This window comes from Lampetra fluviatilis, chromosome 26 (genome assembly GCF_964198595.1).
Source record: "Lampetra fluviatilis chromosome 26, kcLamFluv1.1, whole genome shotgun sequence".
Classification (NCBI taxonomy): Eukaryota; Metazoa; Chordata; class Hyperoartia; order Petromyzontiformes; family Petromyzontidae; genus Lampetra; species Lampetra fluviatilis.
Window position 1 is genome coordinate 5571438 of NC_136300.1, and position 19305 is coordinate 5590742.

The 19305-nt window shown below is 44.1% G+C and overlaps 1 long non-coding RNA gene across 1 annotated transcript in view; it reads right to left on the bottom strand.

The window, feature by feature from the left end:
- Window positions 1-19305, bottom strand: part of LOC144942000 (uncharacterized) — a 65290-nt gene that overhangs the window by 26964 nt on the left and 19021 nt on the right. The window contains exon 2 of the long non-coding RNA XR_013639305.1: window positions 10922-10975. This is a non-coding gene — a long non-coding RNA (uncharacterized LOC144942000). The remainder of the gene's footprint in view (window positions 1-10921; window positions 10976-19305) is intronic.

Sequence of the window (19305 nt, forward strand, 5' to 3'; positions counted from 1 at the left end):
ATCTTTTTTCAGAAAGGCGCCGCTTTAGATGTTTGGTTAAAAAAAATGACACGTTGAAAATATTTCGTGTGAGATTACAACTATGGTAGACACTAAAAACTCCAGGCAAATTGCAGAGAAGACCTACTTACTCTACTGCCTCTTACAGGTACCTCATTTCTCATCAGGTAGGCATCTCACAGGTGTATTCTCTGCATTGGGCTTCCGCCTGTTCTAGTTTTCCCAGGATCATCGTCGTTTTGAGGTAGCTGCTATCCTGCGGAATCTGTCAGCCTCCCAGATAATGTGAAGTCCACATTTTTGTCAGTTATTTAATAATAATAGTCATACACCATTCAAGATCATGCATTTACATGTATGTCTCCCTCTGCTGCTGTGAAATATTCTTCTCACTGTGACGTGTCCAGGTGTTTTTTTGTGACATGTCCAGGTTGTAACATGTCCTGTGACATGTCCAGGTTTTGTATTTATACCTCGGATGTGGCGACACTGTATATCAGCATGAGCCACCAACCCTGCCTCCATGTTGTCACCAGAGTTCAAGGGAATTGCTTTGTGATTATACAACCGTTGTCTTTATTATTTTTCTTTCGCACGACAAACGAACACACGGCTTCATAGCACATACGGCTTATGACACAATTTACACGAAAGTTACGGGGATGCTAATGGACCTCCAAATAAGGGTGCAGGAATGTGTTGTCCATGACACTCCGCCCTCGCCACTTGCAGTTAAAGCTCTACCCTTAAATGTGCACACGGCTGTTTGGAGTTGCAACATGGGACCTTTCTTTCCGCTATAAGAATAGGTTTTACCCATTCTGGCAATAAAACAGGTGTTAAAATACTCTTAGTTCTTTCGGTAAAGTCACGTAGGTAAAAAATGAAATTAAAATTAATAAAAATAAAACAATAATATTATTTATTATTTATTCATTTTAATTTCATTTTTTACCTACGTGACTTTACGGAAAGAACTAAGAGTATGAATCCTTGCAGTCACGAAAGCTTCAAATCTAGAATTAGGTGTTAAAATTTTCAAACACCAAACGAAAGAAACCTTTTGCAAGGAATCATGTCTGCATTAACCGTACATACTTGTGGTGAACATACAAACAAAAACATGCTCTGGGAATATATGCATTGTCTTGGAAACTGATTGATCTACACCAGAGACAGCCTAATATAGGGCCCAGTCTCAACCAGTGTTAGACCAGAAAACGCCAGAAGGCAACAGCACAAAGACAATGCACTCTCAGGGAATTAATAGCTCGGGGTGAGCAGCTACAACATGGGACTTTTCTTGACACCTGTGTTATTGCCAGAAAGGGTAAAACCTATTCTTATGTGTGGAGTTTCTTTGGCACCCTGTCGCGATCCTCTAACACCCGTAAACTCGAATCGGTTCAGCGGTTTCCCCCCGCAGAGTAAATCCTGAGCGACTGTAGCATTCGCTTCATTCCCCAGAAGACGAATGCTTGAACGATATTCCAATAACAGTGCAGCGAGATGAAATGTAGACCTTAATGAATCAATGTCCTCTTTTCAACGGAGTGACAACATATTGGTGTGTATTATCCCGTTTACAATTGTAATGACGAATTGACACACTTCTCTTGAGATGGCACTTTATTGAAGACACGTTTGCTTGACATCAGGCGGAGACCCCCACTACGACAGCCCCGAGTCTCCCGCGCGTCTCCCCTTTTTATACCGACACGAGGCCACGCCCCCCTTCTCGATCCTTCTCGCTGACTCTGGACGCTCGCTCCACCGGCAGACTCCACCGTCCTCTTCCGTCGCCTGACCACGCTCCCTTCTCGAACATTCCCGTAGCCACCAGTCCTTTCACACTCACAGCTGACTCCCCTGTCATTACCTCACGTGGCCACTAGTGCATTCGTACTGTAAGCTGACCTCCCTGTCATTACCTCCCGTGGCCACTAGTCCCCTCACACCGCATGCAAGCTCTATTGTCATTGCACAATTAAAACAAATAAGCATACGAACTCTGCTTACTTGGAAGGCCGTTCGCATTTCATTGTTTAATTCAGTGGAGCACGCGACTGAAAGCAACCATTTAAGGCAGGAAAATCAATGGGTCGGCTGAAGGAACGAAATGCCAAAGCGAATCGAGACTCGGCGGAAAATGAGGGCATTAATAAAGGAACGAGCGTCGACGTCATAATACAAATGTATCAAATCTGACGATGTGAAAAGTAAAGAGGTTAACCTGCTCAGCGGCGTCCGGGACATTGCGCGCGAGTGTATTTAAAGACGCGGCCTCGCTCGCGATTTTTGGTGTGAAATCGGCGGCTTGTGGGGAGCGGCGTACTCGTGTCCCTCCGTGTGTCGCCGTGTGGTGGACGGGAGGCTGTGGAAGGCTGCACTGAGGAGTTGCCCTCCCCCCATCACTACCCCGGTGCCGCGCAGAGGCGCGCACAGCACTGAGCGGGCTGGGGTCAAAAGGTCGTAGGCACGGCAACCGAATGAATCACGGGGCTGCGCTGGTTGAGAGACAAAAAGACCGTGGGATTTTGATTTAGTTTTGATTCGTCCATAGAAAAAAAAATACATCTTGGGTAAACAGAAAATTCACACGCGCGTGTGCTTGGAATGTACATTCATTCACCATGTACTTCCTAAAAGAGTGTGGAGTTTTCAAAAGTGCAACGCTTTGTGTCGGCATAAGGGATTAGACTGGATATTCATGAAATGAATAAAAAAAATCTTCAATTCCAGGAATATAACCAGAAAATGTGCTCTTCCAATAACCCTTAAATTGATTTTACTGAAAGGTACCTCACTGTTTTTTTCAAGTCCTCAAATTACAAACGACTATAGAACCGTCTTCTCATTCCCGTTGCCTTTATCAAAACTGTCAAGTTTGTGGCTAGTATCTTCCATCGATAACGCACCAGGATGAGATAGCCTTTTCACTACCTCGCTTGGTGTACAGGAGGTCGTGGGTTCGATCTCGACCCCGACGCCTGAATATTTTGATATTTGGAGTATGCATGTTTTCCCCGTGATCGCCTGGAATTTTCTCCGGGTCCTCCGGGTTTCCCCTCCACACTTAGAAACATGCGTTTAGAGTATTTGGTTGCTATAAATGTCCACATGATAAGCCGCTCCTATGAACTATCATTTATCACCAGGTCGCTTCTGAAATAGAGCTATATAGCTCAGTGTGGCTTGACGTGGTAAAATAAAAAATGTTTTTTTTTTCACTTCACTTGCTCATGCCCTCATGCAAACCCTCTTTTCCACTGTACATTGTTCTATCCAGACAACAACAACAACCGCCATTCGCCACGAAGTGGCGGTGACGTCACCACGACGCTTGTGCCAGGCCAAGTGCACCTTGAGGCCACGTGAAGTGTCGAACGCCCGCTGGCAGGAGGTCACGGGGCAGACCCAGGTGCCACGGGTCGACTGACCGAGATGACCGAGATGACTGGCTGATGCACCACTTGTGCCCCCTACTGTGCCTATCCAGACAGGGGATCTGCCACCCTCAATGGCAGAGACACCCAATCTCGTAGATTCATAAGGCAGGTAAACGATGCACCAGCTACCATCCAATCTCTCCTTGAAATGCTGACTTAAGATGTTGTGGAGGCCCCCTAGCTCAACCATCTGGAAAGAATCCTTCCCACAATTATTGGTGAAGATCAAACTGGTTTAACATACAGGTAGTCCCCGACTTACGATGGAGATGCGTTACGATGACCCCATTGTAAGTCGAAAATATCGTAAGCCGAAAATGACCTAGCCTACCCAGCAGTCTTAAAGAATGGTGATAATTTAGCAAAACAGAGCAATTTACAGTACCGTACTGTATAAACTATATGCGTACGGTACATCACCGGCAGCGTCCCAACGTACAGTATCGTACCTCGTACGCTGCTGCGTTTGCCTGCTGCGCGAAATGTAAATTATTTTACAATTTTGTCGTATCAATATCGCCATCGTAAGATCGAAATATCGTAAGTCGGACCATCGTAAGTCGGGGACTACCTGTATAGGTCAACACTCAATAAGTAGCAGTGATCTTTATGGCCTATATCATGAGAGTCCAACACTTACGTATACAGGAGGAAACCACATATTTAGGGTATTGAATGTAAAATTGTTTCTCCACTATGCACAGAATGGGTCTAGGTGGTCTATCTCTCGCAGATTGTCGTATCTATTATCGTACATTGGAATCAAGCGATCCTTCAATTGGCCTCAAACTGCTTGAGTTTGCGCGTGGAAGCACTGGGCTCGAGAGGTGATCAACCCTTGTCTTTTTTTTCAGAATCCAGTTTCGGCGTACCTCGGGATATTCCTCATTCATTGGTTGCATTACCACGGTAGCGCATAGGCTTGCTATCACGAGGGGATATCTTGAAACTGATGGGAATGGACCCCTCTTTAAACCTATTCTCCTATATCTGAGAAAATCCCTCCATTAGGATGAGACACCGCAGAGTTATTGGGCACTTATAGAAGGACTCAGACATTCACAGAGATATATTGGATCAGAATTATGGATTTTTAATTATTTTCAAAGCATAAGAGGATAAATGTACAAGACCAATTCAATATCTATGAACGAGGATCGTGATAGTGTCCTCTTCATACTCATCTTTACCATTCCCAATATCTCTAGAGGGGTGGTTGCAATGACCGGAAGGTAATTGTAGGATCTCTGAGACAGACTCATTCACCTGGGTGAGAGGTCTCCACGCAGACATCATTCGATATCTTCATAGGTAATAATCCTACCTGCCAAAATGTAGGAATAAGATTGGCCTCTCATCTATAAAGCCTCTTTTCCATGGCATCAGACCATATCCCTTGAGGCTTTTTCAATTTTCTACGGTGTATATATATATCACAAAGGCACACATTTTGGACCCAGTTTGTCCAAGATGCTCACACTTGGTTCAGCAAACATGTTAACATGCTTTCTGGTCATGCCAAGAAGTTGGCGATATGTATTCTGTCGTTATTGAAAAGTGCATTTTTGTGCATTGGTTATTCGTACCTGAAGTTTATTTATTAGCCTTCCACCTCCAATACCTACAATTAGCAGATAGCGCTCCTCAGATTTGCTCTGTCGCGGTTGGACTCGTCATACTCAGAGAATGGAAGGAACATCGTCGACCAAAGTTAATCATCTATAAAATGGCAGCTCCGGAACAGCTAGAGTACCCTTGTAACGGCTTGCCATGTTACGGTGCTATATAAGTTGTTATTATTATGTGCATGCCTCGAACTGAATGGAATGGAGGGACCCTGTCTAGAAGCCAATTACTTTTCCCCGATTAATACAATGGAATGTTTTCCATTTGCCCTGTTTGGATTTGTTGCGTCCGCAGTGTGTTTATGTATTTTGTCTGCTCTTTGTATTTTCTTGGGAACTGAGGAGGTCAGTTATCCTGGCTAGAGTCAAGGATCCTCTTTTTTTTCAACAGCAGAAGAATCGTGTAATATTTGATAAATTAATAATATGCATAATATAGGGTTTTTTTGGGTTAGATCGCGTAAATATATCAATGTGTCGTTAAAACCCGCTGTTAGCGTGGCCTTGATCCGCCCCGGCCAGGCCTGGAACCTACTAGCGGGCTCTCGATGTGTCCCTTCCGTAACCTTTCCCCGAGATCCCTCTCGGGTCTATCACGTGCCCTGCTGTCAGTCAGGGCTGCTTCAAGCTGCAGATCCCCTTCCCTGCCAGCAGCCAGCGCTATGCTACATAGTGACCAATTCTATGTCACTACACATATGTCTCTATAATTTTATGTCACTACACATGTATGTGACGCGTTCGATCGCAATGTGTCTTTTTTAATCTTGTGGCTGCTTCACTCGACGCGTTGTTGTCTTCATCTGTACGATTTCCTTCCTGTTGATGCTGAAAACTCCTAACATACAAAGTGTACGTTTAACACGTAGGCTTTCACGATCAATATCATCAATAACACAGGTTTTTGGGTTAGATCGCGTAAATATATAAATGTGTCGTTAAACCCACCACCACCCAACATAGCTAATTAGTAAGGTTTGTCATGTAAACAGAACATGCTAATTTGTTACTAGTACAGCACACCGGTGTGTTGGAGAGCAAAGCCACAACATTTACAATTTGAGTACGACGTTTCGCCAGTAATTACAACAAGCTTCATCAGGCGATAGCCACATCTGGCTGTCAGGGTGCTGTACTCGTAACGAATTGACATATTCCGTTTACATGACAAACCTTACTAATTGGCAGTGTCGGGTGGTGGCAGGTTTAACGACACATTTATATATTTACACAATCTAACCCAAAAAAACCTGTATTATGGATATAAAGTGTACACGTTGTGTTCAGGACACTTTATAATTATCATGTTTTAAATTTTATGAATTAAACATATCCGTTCCTGTTCATATTCATACCAGATTTTTTATTATTATATTCATTAGATGAGTACACCTACGTCCTGCCACGTGTGCATATTGTGTGCTTGCATTACTACGACAGCCATGAGAGCTCACGGATGGTCATATCCTCTATCTGGGTTTGTGACTTCCCCTTCGTAGTGGTTCTTAGCACATCCATAGGTATTCTCTACGAATACGGGCGCAATATTCAAGACTCGTGCTCGTAAATAATGCACCAGCTCTGCCTTTCTTCTCCGCTAAATGTTAAGTTGCGAGAACGAAGATTGCCTGCTTGGTATTGACAGCTGCCAGGTACGCACAGGTGTTAAGGAGCACGTGGTTTTTCTGAATGACTCATATATACTTGGACTGAATGCCAAATAGCACATGCTATTTTCTTAGATGCCTTTGTTTTAATCGCTTTGGAAATACCAAATGCTTATGAATTCTGTGGCATGATTGTCCACATGCCCCCTTCCTTTATCGGTTTCAAACCACACACACAAATGTGTCCAAAAGCACACAGCATCTGTGCATGTGCAAAAACAAATCAGCATTTCCTACAGAAGTGCATTGTAGTCCTACTGTCTTGAGTCACCATCAATATAAATTTGAGCACACGTGACCAACCGACAGCACTATTAATGCAGCGATACATAAATGTGCACCGGTTTCGTCCTTATTAAATGTCTTCAGGAGAGTAAAGTCACTAATGTTCACTATTCACTGCTTCCGGAGGGAAACTATGTTTTAAACTTACGTTTTTGCCGGCCTGCATCATTGTTCTATTATGGTGGGGTTTTCCCATAATTTACAGATTTATTTATTCTATCATGATCATCATCAATACTTTATTCTCAACTCAAGGAAGCTTTTCCCCATTTCAGCAACATTTTCAGATTTATTGTTTACATTCATGCCGATTATTACGACTGAGACTCAAATTTGAATAGCTCAATAAGAACATCACTTTCAACATATGTATTGATGGAGAAAAATTCCGATGCCTTAACAACAGGCCATTCAAAACTACAATCGGTGGAGTAGCCTACCACAAACAATTCAGTTCATGGTCGTATTCGCAATAATTAAATAACACGACAAAAATAATTCAATTTGATAAAAACCAAAATCATTAACAGAGTCAATATTAAAATAACACTTAGCGGTCTTGGTTTAAACAAATCTATAAACAAACACAATTAACCTATTGGTAGAAAACTCACACGATTCTAAAGATGTAAAGATTCGTGAATGCAGACCTTTGGCCACGCCACCACTTGGAAATGCCTGAAGTTAATGGAGATACACCGTCGAACATGGAACTGGCACGTGCTGTGTTAAACGAGGATGAAGATCGCAATCAAGAGAGCGGCAGGCAGGCATCGCGCCAATGATTAAAGAACAGAGACATCGGCTTGACAGGATATGTATCAAACAACAGCAGCAGCCTATGCATCTATTTTAACTCCACCTTGTAGTACACAAATAGAAGTGAGAAACATGAGCCTTCTGTAAAGTCACGTAGAAAGAGAAAATAATAAATTAAATAATGTTATACGCCGTAAATTTAAAAGAGAGATTAACACAGAACCGGAGACACACAATCAGACGCGTAATCTCTCTCTTAAATTTAGCAACCTTTGGAAGAACGTAATCAACCTGGTAGGGTGTTGACTGTTATGTTAGCCGACTATCTGGGTTGTATTGCATTATATTTCCAGGTTTACTGGGTTTTGTTTTCTCTTTCATTTGTACCCGATGATGATTGCTTGTGTTGCAATCGAAACGTCGCATGCTATTATTGAATTATTATTTTCTCTTTCTACGTGACTTTACCGAAAGAACCAAAGAGTAATTCCTGCGGTCACGAAAGCGCCAAATCAAGTTAGGAGCCTTCTGCCCGTTTCGCCTTCTCAATGCGGGAGGGGTGACTCGTCTCAACAGACGTGTCACGTGTCTTTATGAGCGCCAGAGCCATTTTCAGCGCTGAACAAGACATTTGCTCTCGCGAGATGATTTATTGCAAAGCGGGCCCCTTAGCAGTCCAATGATTCAGCCATGATGACCTTTATGTTTTCCGTGGCCGTAATAGGTCATTTCTCTCCCACAACACGTGTTATTTACTGTATTATGTCATTTTAATGCAAAGAGTCCTCGGCACGGCCGCTTTATCCCCGTCTGTAATTGCGTGTTGACCCACGCCACCTCCGGCATCACACCGTGAATCAGGCACCCTGCCAAGCCCAGCTGCGAATCGCAGCCAAATAACTTAAAAGGAACAAAAAACAAAAAAAAACCCCATGTGGGATTCTCGAACGCACGCACGCGCGCGCGTGTGTGTGTGGTGTGCGCAATGCATAGGCGATTGCAATTTTTTTTTTAAACGCGTGTTTGTGTTAAATCGAATTATTACACTCGATGGCCGTGATATCACAATTATTTGTTTTAGAGCAATTCGTAAAAAAAAAACACAATGAAGACAATTATGCCCAAGTGTTTAAATGTATTTTTGTTGTGTGTGTGTTTGCACTATTCCACTACTCATAATGTTCTCTCATTTTGCGAATTACAAAAGATCATCGATTATCCAGCTGCTTCGGAGGGAAGGGGACGCCGGGTTTTCAGAAACGTCGGATAATCACCACGTCATCGTTATTTAAAATAGTTCATTTTTGCATCTTCATGGATAACATGTTTTAGGTGTTGCGTGTCTGTCTTATTTGTGGTTTAAATATTATTTACGATGTGAAATGGGCATAAATAAACGTACAATTTAGAACAAACATTAATATTTTACTGTAAAGCGTTTGCTGCGTTTACTCTACCGTACTTACCACTCCAATCTCGAAGACTCTACATGGGGTGATGGACGTACTTGTGCTCTTGTGTCAACAGCCACCATGTGTTTGACGATCGCCGGACTAATGCAATCTTCAGAGCGGTGCTCCGGCGAACGCCGCATTGGACAACGCAATTCTCTTTTTACGCCCGCATTTATTCGTCGTGAAAAATGTAGACACGTGCAGTATTTTAATTATTTGAGTTGTTGTACGTAGTGTGTATAATGTACCGCTGTGTAATATTCGACAATGAAATAAAGCGTCATAGATGTTTGTTTGAAGTTGTCACGCACGCGGTGTCGACCCCCAGGACTGGGTTACAACATTTGGAGCGGTTTCGTCGGTTTCCTCGGATCGGTCCGAGGCCACCTCCGGTATAATGTTGGAAGCAGCCGGAAAAATCGATGATCATCTGCACTTTTTTTTCCGTTCATTTTGGCACAAATTCATTGTTAACCCAGCGAGTAGATTGGCAGGACATGTTTGGTGGAAGCAAGTGTGGGAGCGTACTCCCACTCGCAAACAAAACTTCTGACCGCAACGGAAGAGTAGGCCACGCACCCGCTGGAGGTCCTATCTCTAGCTCCCTCGAGTGGAGGACTGTCTGCAAGCAGTGCCGTGGGCCGGCACTTGCAGGGCTGCACCTTTACCATGTTATATTATTCACACATATTTTTTCTATTTAACGTTTGCCCTGAAAGTATTTTCTTGGGCCTGCCTTGAAAATGCGAGTTATAATATTATTACTTGCGTGTATCTATTTTGTTTTCAGTTTTGGCTCCCTCTTGGGCATCTCCCTCTTTAAAAAAAGGCTCTCCGCTTTTCTTTATGCTCAACAAATGTACTGAAAAGCTCATATGTCATCGTGGTGATTCATGTCTTCGCTCCGGTAACAGGATGGAATGATCTTCTTGGTTCTTTCGGTAAAGTCACGTAGAAGGGAAATAATAAAATAATTAAAATAAAACATAATAAAATCATTCTCACGAATTATTAAATGTGGTTCGGAGCAAAAATCGTATTCAGCTGGACGTATTTGGTCAGAACCTCAAGGTGACATTGCAACAAGGAAGCACACATATAGATATTCAAGTAACGTAATGAAATGTGTTCTTATTTATTTAATCATCATTCATGTTATAAAATAGACAAACTTTGTATTTCAAAACAAGTAGTGACTTGAGCCAAAATATACATTTTAGAGAAGAGTAAAAGTTCGTGTGCTTTCAGCTGCACTTTTTATAAAGTCAGACGCATTGCTCGTTCGGTGAAACAAGAACGAAAGTAATTGTCCATCGCGTTATCGACGCAATAGAGGAACAAAGATCCAATCGGAACATGTGTTTTATGTGTTTGTTGGAGAGGTTTTGTAGAAGATACAAAGAGAGAGTTAATTGATGACATATTTACATTTTGTAATCAAAAACAAATTTAACACGTCTTAATTAATATCCGCTCTCATCTCACATTTGAGAAATGTACGTCCCTGCTATATTTAGGAATTAATTGACTCAATGGATTGACTTACAGAGGGTTCATACAATACATGTCGCCGCAATGTAATTGAAAATGTGAACAGCACTTCATGTCGGTTCTCTGTGGCTCAGCACACACACACACACACGCGCCCGATCTCAAAATACCAGGAGAATACCAATACTCACCCAATTGACTAAGTCCCTTGAGCGCTATCCCATGGATCTTCTGTTGAGAAGTTACTGTAAAAACATTGACAAACAGCGAACCATGTTTCGCTGATAGTCTATTGACAGCTTGGTCATACATGTATATGTACAGCCCATGTATACTCTTTGGTTTTTTCGGTAAAGTCACGGAGGTATAAAATCAAATAAATCACGACGTTTCGATTGCACAGAAAAAATTATTGATGTGGTTTTCCCACCTGATGATGGTTGCTTGTGTTGCAATCGAAACGTCGTGATTTATTTTATTTTATACCTACGTGACTTTACCGAAAGAACCAAAGCGTATGGATTCCTGCAGTCACGAAAGCTTCAAATTAATATTACAGCCCATTTACTCAATCCAATGCTGGAAGAGGGCCTCCCCACGCCATGATATTTGACCATACTTCACCACGCTGGTCATTGCTGGTTGGCTAGAGTGTGAGATTTGCCGAAAATGTTATTTTGCCGTATCGCCCTCTACTACCCACAATGCATATGACGTCTTGCACGTGGCAGTCATCGATCGAGGCACTATGCAGGCTCAAACCCCGCTTAGCTTCCGAGATCTGAGAACAGGCGCATTCCTAGTGATTTGGTCATATGCAGCTTGATCATAACATGCACTCTCATTTATCGGCTTCAGAGTTTGTACTTTCCAGTGCAATAACGCTGATGTAAACGTCACTGTATATATCACGTATAATCACATTGTTTATTATATTCTTGAAAAAGAACTGCACACTTTAAGCCGCTTAAAAATCCACATCCAAGAACAGCTAATACAGTTTTGGCTCGCCATGTGCAGTGAAGTCGTGGCTGGCAATGTTCCATATAAATGTGCCCTGAGAGAAAAAACGAGCACACTATGGTGCCATTGCTCATGGGGTGATGAGATATTTAAGGTCTACAAATCATCAACTGGGCCATAATGCTCTGCGGACGACACACCTTTTGTTTTAGCCATATTTGTTTGTTGTAGTACAGAGTTAGACTGATAACTTTAATCTAAATTGTCTTATGGTTGTTATTGTTTGACTTGCTGCATCCCACTGGGATTTTTGCACACAGAATTGATATACGGTGCTTTTCTGGAAGACCTTGCTGTTTTTTCCTGGATTTTTCTGTTTGCGCATAGTCACTTGAAATGTTCCTTGTTCATGTTTCTGTTTGTTGCGGTTGCACCCGAGTTAAGAGCCGAATGGCTCACAGGGCTATACCAAATAAATGAACTGAACTGAACCTGTTTGACGACGGACTGTTCCCTTGCACGTCATTGTTATCAGTGAAGTCTGTGGGTGAATTCAGACGGGTGAACCCTGGACTCTCTGCAGGTCACACTGTGGGCGACTATGCCAATCAGCCACGTAAGTATCCAGCCGACAACTGATCTTTACAGCCACCCAGTCTTCCAACCACACTACCACACAGAAGTGCAACATACATGCGTACAAAATACTACAGCGTGACGAAAATATTCATTAGATTTCGATTTAAAGCTTTCGTGACTGCAGGGATTCATCTTCTTGGTTATTTCGGTAAAGTCACGTAGAACAGGTCTGTGTTTCCGACAGACCTGTTCTTCACCTGAGGACGGCTGCTTGCGTTGTGGCCGAAACGTCGTGAGAATTGTATTTTATTGTTTTATTTTTATTATTTCCCTTCTACGTGACTTTACCGAAAGAACCAAGAAGAATATTCATTAGGTTAATTAAATTGACACACGGAAGTATCCTGTTTATGAGTGTTTAAGGTCTTCCATTGGATCTCTGAATAAAAAAAACACAATTACGAAGCATTACCTATATCATTGGAACAGACCAACTTTATTTCAATGTGGAGATGCAGGCATTTTTCCTCTGCCACTGATTTTGAACGACAAAAATTGCTTCAAATTGCAATTGGACAACGGTCCTAAGTAGGGTTCCTCTGGAACAAAGTCTTGAGCCTCAGTGACATTTTTATTCCTCATTTTCAGACTCACCTCATCAATTCACACGCACGCCACGTTCCAATCTGTTGACCGTTGAATTACATCAAGTAAGTTGGACCCATTTATTGACAAGGTAAGCGTAAAGGTGCAGACCTGCAATTGCACGCTCATGCCCCTGCGGGTAGAAAGGCCTCAATTAGAGGAGCTCGAGAGCAGGGGAAGTCAACCAAAATAACAAGAAGAGACATTTTTTTGTTCAAATTCGATATAAAAAAACTCAAATATTTCAAGAGCCGCATGCGGCTCCGTAACTGCAGGTTGCCGAGCCCTACTCTAGAGAGACTTCAGGCCCATGCGTCTAGGAGGAAGTCCAGTGCCGGATTAAGCTAGTGCGGGGCATGTAGCATATGTTATAAAAGGGCCCTAAATAAAAAAAAAACACTTAAATATTAAAACACAAATTTTTAACTTGCACAGTAAAGTCGTTTTCTTTTTCATTTGCTATACAACCAGATAATACGACAAATCGCTAACCTTAATCACCCACTCGTTCAATAAAGTTAAAGGCAGTATAGTACTATAATAAGAGCAAGTGCAGAATCACTGAACCGGAATTGATAGTTTGAAAGCATTTAGCGCGGGGTCCTTGAAAGTGCGGGGCCCGTAGCTACATATGTAGCTTCTTTTGCTGCTAGGATCATCCGGCACTGAGAAAGTGGGAGTCCTACGCTTGACCACAAGAAATGCGACCTGCCAATCAAGGCACTGCGGCGTACCCCCTCTAAGGACAGAGGTGGGGGTTAAGAAATGTGTCCGTTGTTTTTAAACTGATATTAGGCATTAAGTAACGGAGAGAAGAAATATTACAACATTTATTTAGGACCTGTTTCCTCAGACAATGCCGAGCTGCATAGAGAATGGGCAGGTTGGCAGCATTACGAAATAACTCTAAGCCACTTTAGTAAAAGTCATTACCGTCTTCAACCTCTACACTTCAGTGCTCTGTCCTCATTGAAGCCAACTCCATTAGAAGTTTAGTTTTCTTTATGGAACGAGTTGTCTTTGTTGCGTGAAATGAATCATAGCTCAATGTTGCTTGGCAGATATGTGCATTTCATTAAATCAAAAAACGAAAACTCCGTACAAAAATTTCAGCCCACACTTAATCTAATGCGAAACGTGCCAACTAAAACAATTCCTGCACTATGGCCAGATTTGAATCTGTTATTTGGGATGCTATGGAGGTAAGAAGGTCAAATACAAGAAAGAATAACATGGAACAATCTACGGAGAAAAGTAAGGAACGCGCTGTGCTTACAGACAGCGTCTGTTGATCATGCCAATTCACTGATGGGATGTTTTTTTTACCCGCCTTATCTCAGTGATCTCAGTTCATCACAGCTACAACAATAGAATAAGTATTTTGTTCCATGAGGCTTGGTCATTGGCACACGAGAAAGTTATATTTCCACTGGGGACTTGGAACACAGAGCCTGCCACTCATTTGTGCATTTATCAGATTAACTGCAGACGCTGCCACACGTTGAATTTCAATATCTCGCAACGTGTGGCCGTTCTGTTCGGCTGAAATGCCCTGATTTGGTCACGTGACATCACAAGTTAAGTGCTCAAGCGCCATGTTTCAAGCCCCAAAGATAATTTTCCACCTTTTTTACTTGAAATATGTAAAGAGCGCCATTATATGTCTTCATATTCCAGGTGGGGTACTATTACACACTTGGGATGCGCCCAATTTGGAAGGTAGGGTGGGTGGATTACACAGAGACTGAACCCGTGCGAGACTCTGACCTGCAGGGCAGCGAGACGCCATTAAGAAGCAGGAGAGCAGGAAGGCCCCCCCTCCCCCCACGTCACTCTATTCTCATCTCGACACACTCTCTCCAATCCAGCAACAAATGCTTCCTGCCAAATCCTCCAGCCAGTGTGGGGAGGTTGCTCATTCCCTTATGTTGGCCGCGTAATCTGGAACTCCCTTCCCGCTGCCGTCGCTTCTCTTGACCTCATGCCCCTACTCAAGCCCAGGCTAAAGACCTTCATTTTAACCTTCGCCTATAATTGGCTACCTTCCTCTCCAAAAATAAACACACCCACTGCTTCTCTGCAGTGTCTTGACACGCGGTTGCGTCTACGCGCGCGATAAATAAACGTTTTAATATTTTTAAAGGGTATTTGTGACCTTTCGGTTATTCGATCCAATACACCCCGACACACAAGGATTTCATTCTCACATGAGAATAAACACAACTCAGTATTGGCAATCATCAAACACACAAAGGGGACTTTCCTAAAAAAACGACTACAGTGTCTATGCGTGGTCAAAAGAGCTACTAAACTAGATTGAATGTATTCATGCAAATGAATGTTCTGTAACTCTAATGCACGCATCTAGCATGAACTATAATACACGTAACTGGCAGAAATACCAGTTCGTGAATTCACCTGGGCCAAGCTATGATGTTTAACAAACTAGACCTACAATCATGAAGTCACGAGCTCGATCCCTTGAATAAACCATAACAAATAAAAAGGAAATTATCTTAAATTTCCCCACCCCTGTCCACCCAGGTGTATAAATGGGTGCACCACAGTTAGCAGACTGTCAGCTTGTGTGTGGTGGAGTAAAGTGTGGGTACCCTTTGCAGTGGAGTCACGGTGGCGAGATGTTAACTACCTCGCCTGGTATACATGAAGTCGTAGGTTCGATCCCGACCCTGACGTCTATATATTTGGAGTTTGTGTGTCCTCCTCGTGGTCGCGTGGATGTTTCTCCGGGTCCTTCGGGTTTTCCCCTCCGCATTTCAGAAAAGTGCGCTCAGAGTATTTGGCTGCTATAAATTTCCACACGATGATAAGCCATTTAGTTGAACTAACATTTGTGGCACGAGTAACTCGTGGTTTAAAATAAGTCAATCACACACACGCATGTATCCTCGTACGAAGCGCACATGCACACGCACAAACAATAACACTGAAAAAATAAAAAGGGTAGCAGAAAGTTGATAATTTCTAATTGTCAGATGAAGGCCACCCCATGTCAGTTATGGGAATTGTTATGACCATATTTGCTGGTCAGTGCGGGTTGATGAAGACAGTGGCCCAGGAACGGTTGAGATATCACCACTCATCTTGGCCATGATCGGGAATGTAAGTATGATGAACTTCTTTCGCATTGTACGGAATCAACCGTGCTAATCGGAGGTGCAGGGGGAGGACAACAGGCTAAACACAAAAAGCAGTTCTAAAGAAATACATTTTCAATCCGAGTTGTTGGATTCATAGCGCAATGTATAAACTATTGCAATATTATAACAGATTAATAATAATATTATTACGACACTTGTTCATCCAGCAAAGCCTCGCTGAGTCTCAAGACTAATTTTAGGAGGGTCCTGCCACGTTTTCGCAGTAGGGGGCGATGCTGTTGCCATATGTGATCCCAATTGAGTAATTTGCAGGTAATATTTCAGCATTGGGATTATTGGCCACTGCCCGTTAAATTTCACCGGGGGTTTTGTTTTTGTTTAATGAGCTATAGGAGGAAACCGGCAAACTCGGATAAAACCCATGCACAACAAAGGGAGAACATACAATCTCCATTCTAGATTTGAAGCTTTCGTGACTGCAAGGATTCATACTCTTAGTTCATTCGGTAAAGTCACGTAGGTAAAAAATGAAATTAAAATTAATAAAAATAAAATAAAAATCACAACGTTTCGGAGGCAACACAAGTCTCCGTCATCAGGTGGGACCGTCACAGCCAGATTTGATGCAGCAAATCTGGCTGTGACGTTTCGGAGGCCACACAAGTCTCCGTCATCAGGTGGGACCGTCACAGCAAATCTGATGCAGCAAATCTGGCTGTGACGGTCCCACCTGATGACGGAGACTTGTGTTGCCTCCGAAACGTCGTGATTTTTATTTTATTTTTATTTTATTAATTTTAATTTCATTTTTTACCTATGTAGTGACAGAGAAAGGTCACTACTGTGTCGGCCCGTACGAAGGCTGGGGGCCCCAAGGGGGTGCCTGGGGGGTCACGTGGTGGAGGGATCCGGACCCTCCCAGAGGTGGGGGAAGTGAGGCGTGTCCTGGGAAGGGAGGCGTGGCCTGAAGAGAGCCAGCCACGCCGGGGCGGAGCCAGCCACGCCAAACCAAATATAAGCGTGGTGTGAACGCAGAGCGAGGCGGCTGTTGTACTGTACTCCAAGGTGAAGACATCTTCGGTCGTCAAGTCCCGAGTCGTCGTCCTGGGCCAGGCAGGCCGTTGCCTGCCTGGTCCAGTCTGTGTCGTGTTCCAGAGTGTTAGTGAGTTGAGGAAGGTGGTCACCACCTCATGTAGAGTGTTATATTATTTACCGTTTAATAAATAGTGTTGCCTCCAAGTTGCGTGTGTGTGCACCTAATTCGGTACTACTACATTTGGTGTAGAAGTGGTCATCGAACTTTCGCTGATTAATTTGAAGAAGCTGTACCCTTCGCTGCCATGGTGTAAAAGCTGGCAGTGGAGTGCAAGACCCAACCGGAGGTGCGGATGGACGGTGTGGGTTGCACCTGGCCTCTCCCTGCGACGACCACGGAGTCTGGGGCCCCGGTGATGTGCCCCGGGGGATGGGCGACTGCAGCCTGCATGGGAGGAGGCTGCGAGCCCGGGCTGGTCGCCATCGACGGCAAGTTGGAGCGACGTCGCTCGTCAACTCGACCAGCTGCTGGTGGCAAGGGAGTGGCCGGGTGTTGGTGAGTGATGGCGAAATTGCAAGATGACGGAGCTGTGGCGTTCGCGCCATTTCGGCGGTGCCGGCGTTCCTGCCATTTCACTGCGGCGGCGTTCTCGCCAGTTTCACAGCGCCGGCGTTCCCGCCATTTGCACCATGCCGGCGGTTCCCGCCATTTCAACGTGTTGGCGTTCCCGCCTTTTGCGCCTTGTGTGCTGCGCCGGCCTGGCGGCGCGCCGCTGCAGCCCTGTGATTACGGGCCTCCCTCCCCACATTGAAGTAAGAAGAGCGGGGGAGGGCATCGGTGGTGAGAGCGAGAGGGGCCCGTGATTGAAGAGAGGGTTTCGACGTTGGAGACACTGCTGGGAGGGACTTTTTCAGTTTGACTCTCCGGTTTTGTGTTCCTCGCGGACGGTTAAATACGGCGTCGAGATCGGTATCTTCTGGGTGTAGTTAATGATTAATTCGTGTTGGTGTCCCGAGCTCCGTTGATATCCTGTATGTTGCCGTGATAATGACTCGTGTTGTTATATCGTTTTGTTGCGAAATCGCCATTGTTATTGTGTATACTGTATGGAGTTTCGCTCGTGATTGTCACGTGTAACTGTAGGAAACTTTGATCGTCATTGTTGCCAAGGTACAGACCGTATGGAGCTTTGCTTGGAATTGTTAACAGTGTAGGGACTGTTGGGTACTTGCTTGTGATTATTTACTATGTACGGATTGTCTGGAGTATTGATTGTGTGTGTTGCCATGTGGGGACTGGATGGAGCATTGCGCCAAACGATTTACTGTACGAACTTCGTATACTGCATATACTGTATTAATCAATTCGGCGATTCTTGGGGTTTGTGTATAGTTTTTTTGCTCTCAAAATTCGAATGCCCTGAGTCCCATGGTTAATGTTGAAGGGGATTTAGAAATGACAGGTTCGGTTTGTTTCAAACTCGCTGGTTGGTTCCTGTCCGTTGTTGCACAGATGATGTCTTTTGTGCGGGAATGCTCCTTGTGTTCTGTATGGATCGGGGGTGCGTTTCCGTTAATTGCCGTCAAATTGCGTTGCTCTCTCCACTCGGTTGGTACAGCTGCATGCTGCAATGCGAGTCTCGGAGATGATGTGTACGGATACGGGATGTGAGGTGTATTGTTGTGACCATTGAATATTCGGGATCGTCACAAATTGTGCGTACCTGTTTGGCATTGGATCAGTTCTGTGGGGGATCATAATTCAAATGGTATGTGTTGTGATGGTGTTAAATTGCGATGGTGACATGCTGCCAGGGATTTGTAATTGTGCTGCTGGCTGTCACCTATCTTGGGGCGCAGGTCCTGACCAGGATGGCCCAGTGAGTGTTGCGTGTCTAACATGAACGTTGTGGTCCCGTCATGCAATGGCTGACGGCTTGACCTGACAGCCCGGAGATTGAAACACTCCGTGGCATGTCTAGCCTAGTGGGCTGTGCGCTCACATGGCTTTGAGAGTGTGGTCCCGTCATGCAATGGCTGACGGCTTGACCTGACAGCCCGGAGATTGAAACACTCCGTGGTATGTCTAGCCTAGTGGGCTGTGCGCTCACAGGGCTCGGAGAGTGTGGTCCCGTCATGCTGTGTCTGACGGCTTGACCTGACAGCCCGGAGATTGAAACACTCCGTGGTATGTCTAGCCTAGTGGGCTGTGCGCTCACATGGCTCGGAGA